General features: G+C 43.7%; 1 long non-coding RNA gene across 1 annotated transcript in view; it reads left to right on the plus strand.

The window, feature by feature from the left end:
• LOC138249262 (uncharacterized) overlaps positions 1-7,007 on the plus strand; it is a 254,165-nt gene extending 247,158 nt beyond the window's left edge. Inside the window, exon 4 of the long non-coding RNA XR_011194812.1 lies at positions 6,996-7,007. This is a non-coding gene — a long non-coding RNA (uncharacterized lncRNA). The remainder of the gene's footprint in view (positions 1-6,995) is intronic.
• The last annotated feature ends 1,019 nt before the right edge of the window (positions 7,008-8,026 follow it).

The following is an 8,026-nucleotide window of genomic DNA, read 5'->3' on the forward strand; positions in this document are numbered from 1 at the left end:
TTGCAGATTGCCAACATCCATACCTCATGATTGTGCACAGTGGTGGCATTGACCTAGGCCCAATTACTGGGGCAGGACGTGAAATCCTAATGAAGGATACATTAGGTGATCTAATGTCACTTTTCCCACACACTGGCTTAGTGTTTTCCAACATTTGCCAAAGACAGAAATGGGAGTGGTCACCTGAAGTTTGTCCACAGATGGGCAAGTCTAGGAAACATGTCAATAAAGCTGTTTCTGCATTTTTCTGAGACCACAACATGGACATTATATACCATAGCAATTTACGCTGCAATATGGAGAGAATATTTTGAAAAGCCAGGGTCAATTTCACAGCTGTAGGCAACAGTGTGTTCCTCAGCAACTTAAAAGACTACATTCTGTTCTATGTGCATTTATCATCTACACATCTTAAACACAAAGGCTCTTTTCAGAGCCAACTCTTTTCCTAAACAGTGGTTCTTTTTGTTTTCAAATACTTTTTCCTAATTTCTCACTCGGATCCGTGGATCAGCAGTGGATCCCCAATCAAATAAGGGGTCTAACGGTTATATTGTGGTCCAATCCACAACAGATCAGTGAATCTGGTCCCAGCTAAAACCATAAATTCAATGAAAGACAACAACATGTAATACAAACATATTATATTGCAATTTATATAATTGTATCAATGCCTTTATGTGGGAGTGGGAGTAACTTTATATATCCCTGTATTGGTGTGTGAGTAGTTGCCTAGTGCAGGTATGTGAGAGTGGTTTTCTGGATCTGTGAGTGGTGAGTAAGTGGCTGTATATCTATGTGAGTAAGTGTGTGAGTGACTGCATAGATCTGTGACTGGGTGTGTGAGTAGCTTCTTGAGTGTGTCAGTTGGTTTCTGGGTCTCAAACTGGGTATGTGAGTGATTGTGTATATGTGTAAGTGGGTACTTGAGTGTGTGGTGGGTGGATGTATCACTGGGTGTGTGTAAGTGGCTGATTGGGTATCTGAGTGGTGTGCAAATGGCTGTATGAGTGTATGAGTGGGTATGTCTATGACTTTGCTATATGGGTGTGTGAATGGGTGTATAAGTGGCTGAGTTGATCTGTGGGTGTCTATGTATGTGGCTATATGAGTATGTAGAAGGCTGTGTGAGTGTATGTCTGGGTATGTGAGTACCTTTGTGCGTCTGTGAGTGGCTGTGTGAGTGGCTGCGTGGGTTTATGAGGGAGTGCGATAGTGGTTTTGTGGGTCTATGATTGGGTGTGACAATGTGTGAATGAGTGTGTTAGTGGTTCTATCAGTGTGTGAGTGGGTGTGTGAGTAACTATGTGGGTCTGTGAGTTGGTGTGGTTTTGTGGGTCTGTGAGTGGGTGTGTGAGTGTGGGAATGGGTGTGTGTGTGGATCGGTGAATGAATGTATGAGTTGGTGTTTGAGTGGCTATGTGGGTCTGTGAGTGGATGTGGTAGTGGTTTTGTGGGTCTGTGAGTAGGTGTGTGAGTGTGAATAGGTGTGTGAGTGGGTGTCTAATTAGCTGTATGGGTCAGTGAGTGGATGTGGCAGTGGCCTTGTGGGTCAGGGAGAAGGTGTATGAGTATGTAAATGGTGTGTTAGTAGGTGTGTGGGTGGATGTGTAAGTAGGTGTGGGTGAGTGAATGTGTGAGTGTGAGTGGCTATGTGGGTCTGTGACTTGGTGGAAGAGTGTGCAATTGGGTGGGTGAGTAGATATGTGAGTGGCTGTCTGGGTCTGTGACTGTGTGAGGTAGTGGTTTTGTAGTTATGTGAGTGGGTGTGTGAACTGTTGTGAGAGTGAGTGTGTCTGTGTGTATTTCTTTTATTGGTGTCTGAATCGACAGATCTATTGCTGAGCCATACAGGGGGCCTCATTGAGCTTCACAAAGGATCTGTGGATCCTCATGTGCTCCAACAAAAGGTTCTGAGCAATTTCTTGTCAATGAGGTTTCCCATACAAAACCCTCCATCAGTCCTTTAGGGTCAGGATACATCTATCCAAACCTCTTATATCCTATTTCATCTTTATTCCTCCCTGTAGGAAAATGGCACTGTTGGCATGTTACCACCCATTTTTTGCCTAGTGTTGATGCCAACTTTGATTGAAAGTGAGCTGGGAAACCTGCTAACCAGTCCCTGGCAGTTCTTTCCTACAAACTGTACCTTTGTTCCAACAATTGGCACAGCCCTGGCACATAGTTAAGTCCCTTGTAAAAGATACCCCTGCTACCAAGGGCCTTGTGGCCAGGTAAGGTCTCTAAGGGCTGCAGCATGTATTATGTCACCCTAGGGGACTCCTCACCCAGCACATCTACACTGGATCAGCTTGTATGTGTTAGTGGAGAAAAAAAAGACAAAGTCGACATGGCACTCTTCCTAGAGTGCCATACCAACAAACCACTGCTTGTGCCATAGGTAAGTCACCCCTCTAGCAGACCTTACAGCCCTAATGGAGGTGCACTATTCCACAGGTGAGGGCATAGCTGCATGAGCCATATGCCCCCACAGTGTCTAAGTCCGTTCTTAAACAGCATAAGTGCAGTGTAGCCATATTGAGTATAGGGCCTGGGAGTTTGTCACTACAAACTCCACAGCTCCATAATGGCTTCACTGAATACAGGGAAGTTTGGTATAAAACTTCTCAGCACAATAAACCCACACTGATGTCAGTGTGGGATTTACTGAATAATGCACACAGAGGGCATCTTAGAGATAGCCAAACTGCTAGTGTAGGACTGCCTTTGTGCACTCTTTGGTCAGAAATAAAGCCTGTCCTGGGTGGAGGTGCTTCACACCTTCCCACCTACAGGAACTGTAACACCTGGTGGGAAGCCTCAAAGTCTCAAGCCTCGGGTTACAGTGCACCAGGGCACTCCAGCTAGTGGAGTTGCCCACCCCCGGACAAACCCCACTTTTGGCTGCAAGTCAGGCAGGAAAATTACGGAAAACAAGGAGGAGTGACCACCTCAGCCAGTACCACCCCCTAAGGTGTCCAGAGCTGAGGTGACCCCCCTGCAAAATCCTCCATCTTGGTTTGCAGGGTAGGGACCAAAACGATTAGGTTTGTGCCACCCTCCCCAAAGGGAGTGGGCACAAGCACGGTGTAGCCACCCTCAGGGTCAGTAGCCATTGGCTATTGCCCACTGAACTCTAAAACACCCCTAAATCTAGGATTTAAGTGCCTCCATGAACCCAGCTCATCAGATTTATGGCTACCTACAAGAAGAAGAAGGACTGCTTAGCTGAACCCCCAGCAGAGAAGAAAAAAAGACAACCACTGACTTGGCCCCAGTCCTACCAGCCTGTCTTCTGCTTCAAAGAACCTGCAAAAACTACAGCGCTGCATCCAGTGGGACCAGCAACCTCTGCCAAGCTACAGACGACCGCGCTGCACCCAAAAAGACCAAGAACTCCTCTGTCTGAGGAGAAGAACAAAAAAAACTATCTGCAAGGACTCCAACCTCACCCGAATGTATGAGTCCTAACCACTCTACACCGAATGCCCACTGCCAATGTACAGGTGGCCCAACTAGCCAGAGAGGATCCCCAGGCGATTCCGAGCAAGTACTCACCCTGGGCTAACCTCTTCAACCCTCCACTACAACACCTGCAGTGGGAATCCTGAGGCTCCCCCTGACCGTGACTGCCCTGTACGAAGATAACCGACACCTGAAGATCCACTGCACCTGCAGCCCCCAGGCCTAGAAGAAACCGACCCCTGTGCAGCACATCCAACGGTGGACTACCTAAAACCCAGAGACAAGAACTGTAAATTGTATACTTACCTGCAAAGCTTCACTGTCTTTTCTTCCCCCAGGAACTGTTGAAAAATGCAGTGTCCACTTTTTAAAATAGCTTTTTGCCTTTTTAAGAAAAAACTGTATACATTGTCGATTCCATTCAAAGTCCTAAACATATACATGCAAAATACCTTTCATTTTATGTACTCACCTGCAAACTGAATCTTGTGGTTGTAAAAATACACTAAGAAAATATATTTTTGATATATAAAAACAATTGGTCTGGAGTTAAGTCCTTGAGTGTGTGCTTCTTCTATTGTCTATATATGTACAACAAATGCTTTGCACTACCCTCTGATAAGCCTAACTGCTCGACCACACTACCACAAATAGAGCATTAGTATTATTTACTTCAGCCTCTGTTAAGCCTCTGGGGAACCCCTAGACTCTGTGCACACTATATCGAACTTTGATATAGTATATAAAGAGCCAACTTCCTACACTCACCCCTCCAGACCGATTGCTGAGAAACAAAATGGTGGCAGTAACTTTTCTGTCAGTTTGAGGCCAGCTAATCACAGCATTTCTGCTGCCACGCAGATCTGCAGATTCACCGCAGTGGATCTGCAGTGGATCCACGTCTCTACATATACATAGATATTTTTTCTTTAATGACTCCTAAAATACTGAACAGATTTCCACCAAAATACAAAAAGCGACCTTTCTGGAACAAGATCTAACTTTGCCAAATTTGGTGTAATTCTGTTTAGCGGTTCGTGTTATAGTCATGTCGAAAATTCCTATAAGAAATTGCATGGGGAAACATATTTTGGGACCCCCCTTTTTCTCAATCCCTGCTTGACCAATCACCTCAAAACTTTCCAGACAACAGCTGATGTGAATGGCAAACTAGTTTTGAAAATCTCGAGAAAATTCGTCAATCGATACCAAAGTATTAAGAAATGAAAAAATACTTTACCTATGGAAACTAGATCCTAACCAGAACTACCTACTGGCCACCACCAGTAGGGCACATATACATATATATGTGTGTGTTGATTTACAGTGCTGAAAAATGGGTGTTCAATTACCCAGAATGCCAATAGATATTTACATTTACTTTATGAATTTGTTTGTTTTCATTATTAGGTAAGTTAGAATGTTGTTGGTGATTGATACAGTTAGATTTTGTTTGGCCGATCTTAGTACTGCAGATATATCTTAAAATACTGCTTGCACACCATAGCGATTTCTATTTTTAGACAATGTAACAATGTTGTACGAGATCGCTACAGTTATGACCCAACCATGGGATCCTAGTTGTTGTTATTTTTGCTGGGTTCATCTTCCTGGTTTCCGTAGGCCAGAAGCTCAACAGTTTGTATATGTGCAGTGCCAGTAGTCACTAGATAGATATTCAGGCATACTGCTTCGTGAATATTGTTGGGATTCTGGATGATGGTGGGCAGCATGATGTTATAAGTTTTGGATAACTTTATCAAATCATTACGGCAGACAGATCTTGGCATTAAGGGGATAACTAGTCATGTTTAATCGTGAGTGCTGTTTCTGTTATTTTTTGTTTCTGTTTTGATTTTCATTTCTTTTTTCTTTTCCGTATTTCTTAGTTTCACTACACTTGCTGTACAGAATATTAATGGTGTGGCTCTATAAGGCTAATTACTACATTAGTTGTCTCAGAAGACATTATGGGGGTCATTATGACCCCGTGGTTGGAGATAATGTGGTGTTAGTACCGCCAACAGGCTGGCAGTACTTACTGCCACATTATGACAATGTACCACTCCGACCGCCATAGCGGTAGCAGCCGCTGGGCTGGAGATAACCATTTCCAGCCCTGCGGCCGGTATTGTGCCGCCGGCGGTAACATGACCCTGCCTATTGCCATGGTTTCAGTGGTGTTTGTAACGCCACGGAAACCATGGCGGTAGGCCCTTCCCTGTCACTGATAGGAGGCCCCCAACACTCCCCTTGAGCCCCCCACTCCCTCCTTCATCTACGCTTCTCCTCCCTTCCAACCTCCCCCATACACACACACACACATGCAGACACACACTCATTCACATAGACATACATGCATGCATTCATTCATTCACACACACATTCGCACACACCTCCACACTTACAATCAGACACCCATTCTCATTTCCATTCATACACGCACTCACACACATGCATACATGCATGCAAACAACACTAAAAACACACTTGCATTCACACACACACTCACACATACATGTACACACCCCCCCACACACACAACACCCCCCTCCAGTGTCGGAAACCCAACTTACCTACCCAGGGAGTCTTCTGGCAGTGGACGAGGCGTTGCTACCGCCAGCAGCACCCGCCACCAGAACACCGCCAGGCCATATTATTTTTCATAATACGGCTGGTGGCGGTCTACTGGTGTGGCACTGCTGGCGGTAGCAGCACCACCTTACCACCATCTGCCAGTGTGGCCACAGCTGGATTTCCGCCCTTCTTGTGGCACAAATCCGGCTGTTGTCATAATTCGGCGAACGGATGGTAGCCGCGGCAACAGTCTTTTGGCTGCCGTCGCTGCGGCGGTAGGCGGCATTTACCGCCAATGTTAAAATGAGGGCCTATATGAATTGTATTGGTGGTAGTCTATGGAGACAAATAGTTTCTCTTCTCAAGTGGTGAGAGGCTGATTTACACTTTACAGAATTTTAAAAATACATCTTTTTACAACAACTTTGTCATGTCTATTGTGACTTTTTTTGATGATAGGATGGCTTATCAGCCCATCAAAGTTATGAGTTCTATATAGAAGTTGCATGTCACTGATTCTACTTTTTAGTTCTCACTTCCATTATCTATCTTTGTGAGCATGTTCATCCAATGTAGAGTAATTGAAACAGGGACCAAGGGATGTCACTTCTTCGTTTTCCACTGCATATGTCATATCATATATATTCTTTACTTACCTGTATAAAAAATCTTTTCAGCTGGAATGTTATCATGTTTATATTTTCCATTTATAATACATAATTTTGATTTCCCTATGAAATCTCTTTGTCTTCTGTCGCTCTGTTCAACTGAATTTAATTTATTTGTTTTCTACTGATAATTTCTGATTTATGGGTTTCTTCTGCAGTTGTGTTACATTTCACAAGGTGCAGTACAAGTAATGTGATTTTTGTGTGTCGTTTATGTACATGATTATGTTGTTTTTTTATAGTTTCATTGTATGATCATTTCATTTCTTTTTAATTTAACAGCCCTGAAGAAACGTCAGTGACACGAAACACATGTTGGCTGTGGCTTTTATACATTGTTTTTTTGCTTTGCTATGCATAAGAAATATCATTCCTTTTTGGGTAGAAAATAAAGGAGTTTAGAAATGTTCTACTCATATAGTTGGGGTGTTCTCAGGTCACACTGAATGAACTATCCATATGAACATATTTCTGGTTGAGGGAGTAGAGATCTGGGTCTTTTAGCACCGGTCAATTTTCTGACAACCTTGTAATTGACTTAAATCTATATATATATATATATATATATATATATATATATATATATATATATATATAAATATATTGATAGAAATGGGGTCTTTAGTTGGCAGGCAGGTTACCCCCTGTCCAAGCAGGGACCCTCACTCTAGTCAGGGTAAGTCACACACAATCCAAATTATCCTGTGCCCACCCTCTGGTAGCTTGGCACTGAGCAGTCAGGCTTAACTTAAAAGGCAATGTGTAAAGTATTTGTGCAATACATCACACAATAACACAATATAGCACCACAAAAATACACCACACAGTGTTTAGAAAAATATATAATATTTATCTGGTAAGATGCAGGTCAAAACGATTAAAATGCAATAAGTAAATGTTGAGATATCACTGGAAAATTATCTAAAGTGTCTTGAGTCTTTTTAAAAGCAAATAAAGTCTCTTCAAGCACAACATACCTGGTTCGCGTGAAAAATCTCTGCAAACAACCGCAGAGGAGGAGAAGTGTGGAAACAAAGGGGTGTGCGTCGATTTCTCAGGCTTCACAAGGCGATGCATCATGTAGTTTTCACGCAAGGCGGCTCTGCGTCGATTTCCGGCACTCTATCATGGATCCTCTCAGGGTTGCGGGGTTTTCAGACGCCCCGGAGACGGTGCGTGGATTTCCTGCACTGGCAGGATGAAGTCACAGGAGCTGACTCAGCTGTGCGTCGATTCGGTGGGCCTTGTGTCGAAGTTCCGGTCGCTACGCTGGTGCTGTGTCATCTTCTTGTTGTGCAGTCGGGCTGCGTCGT

This window comes from Pleurodeles waltl, chromosome 8 (genome assembly GCF_031143425.1).
Source record: "Pleurodeles waltl isolate 20211129_DDA chromosome 8, aPleWal1.hap1.20221129, whole genome shotgun sequence".
Lineage (NCBI taxonomy): Eukaryota > Metazoa > Chordata > Amphibia > Caudata > Salamandridae > Pleurodeles > Pleurodeles waltl.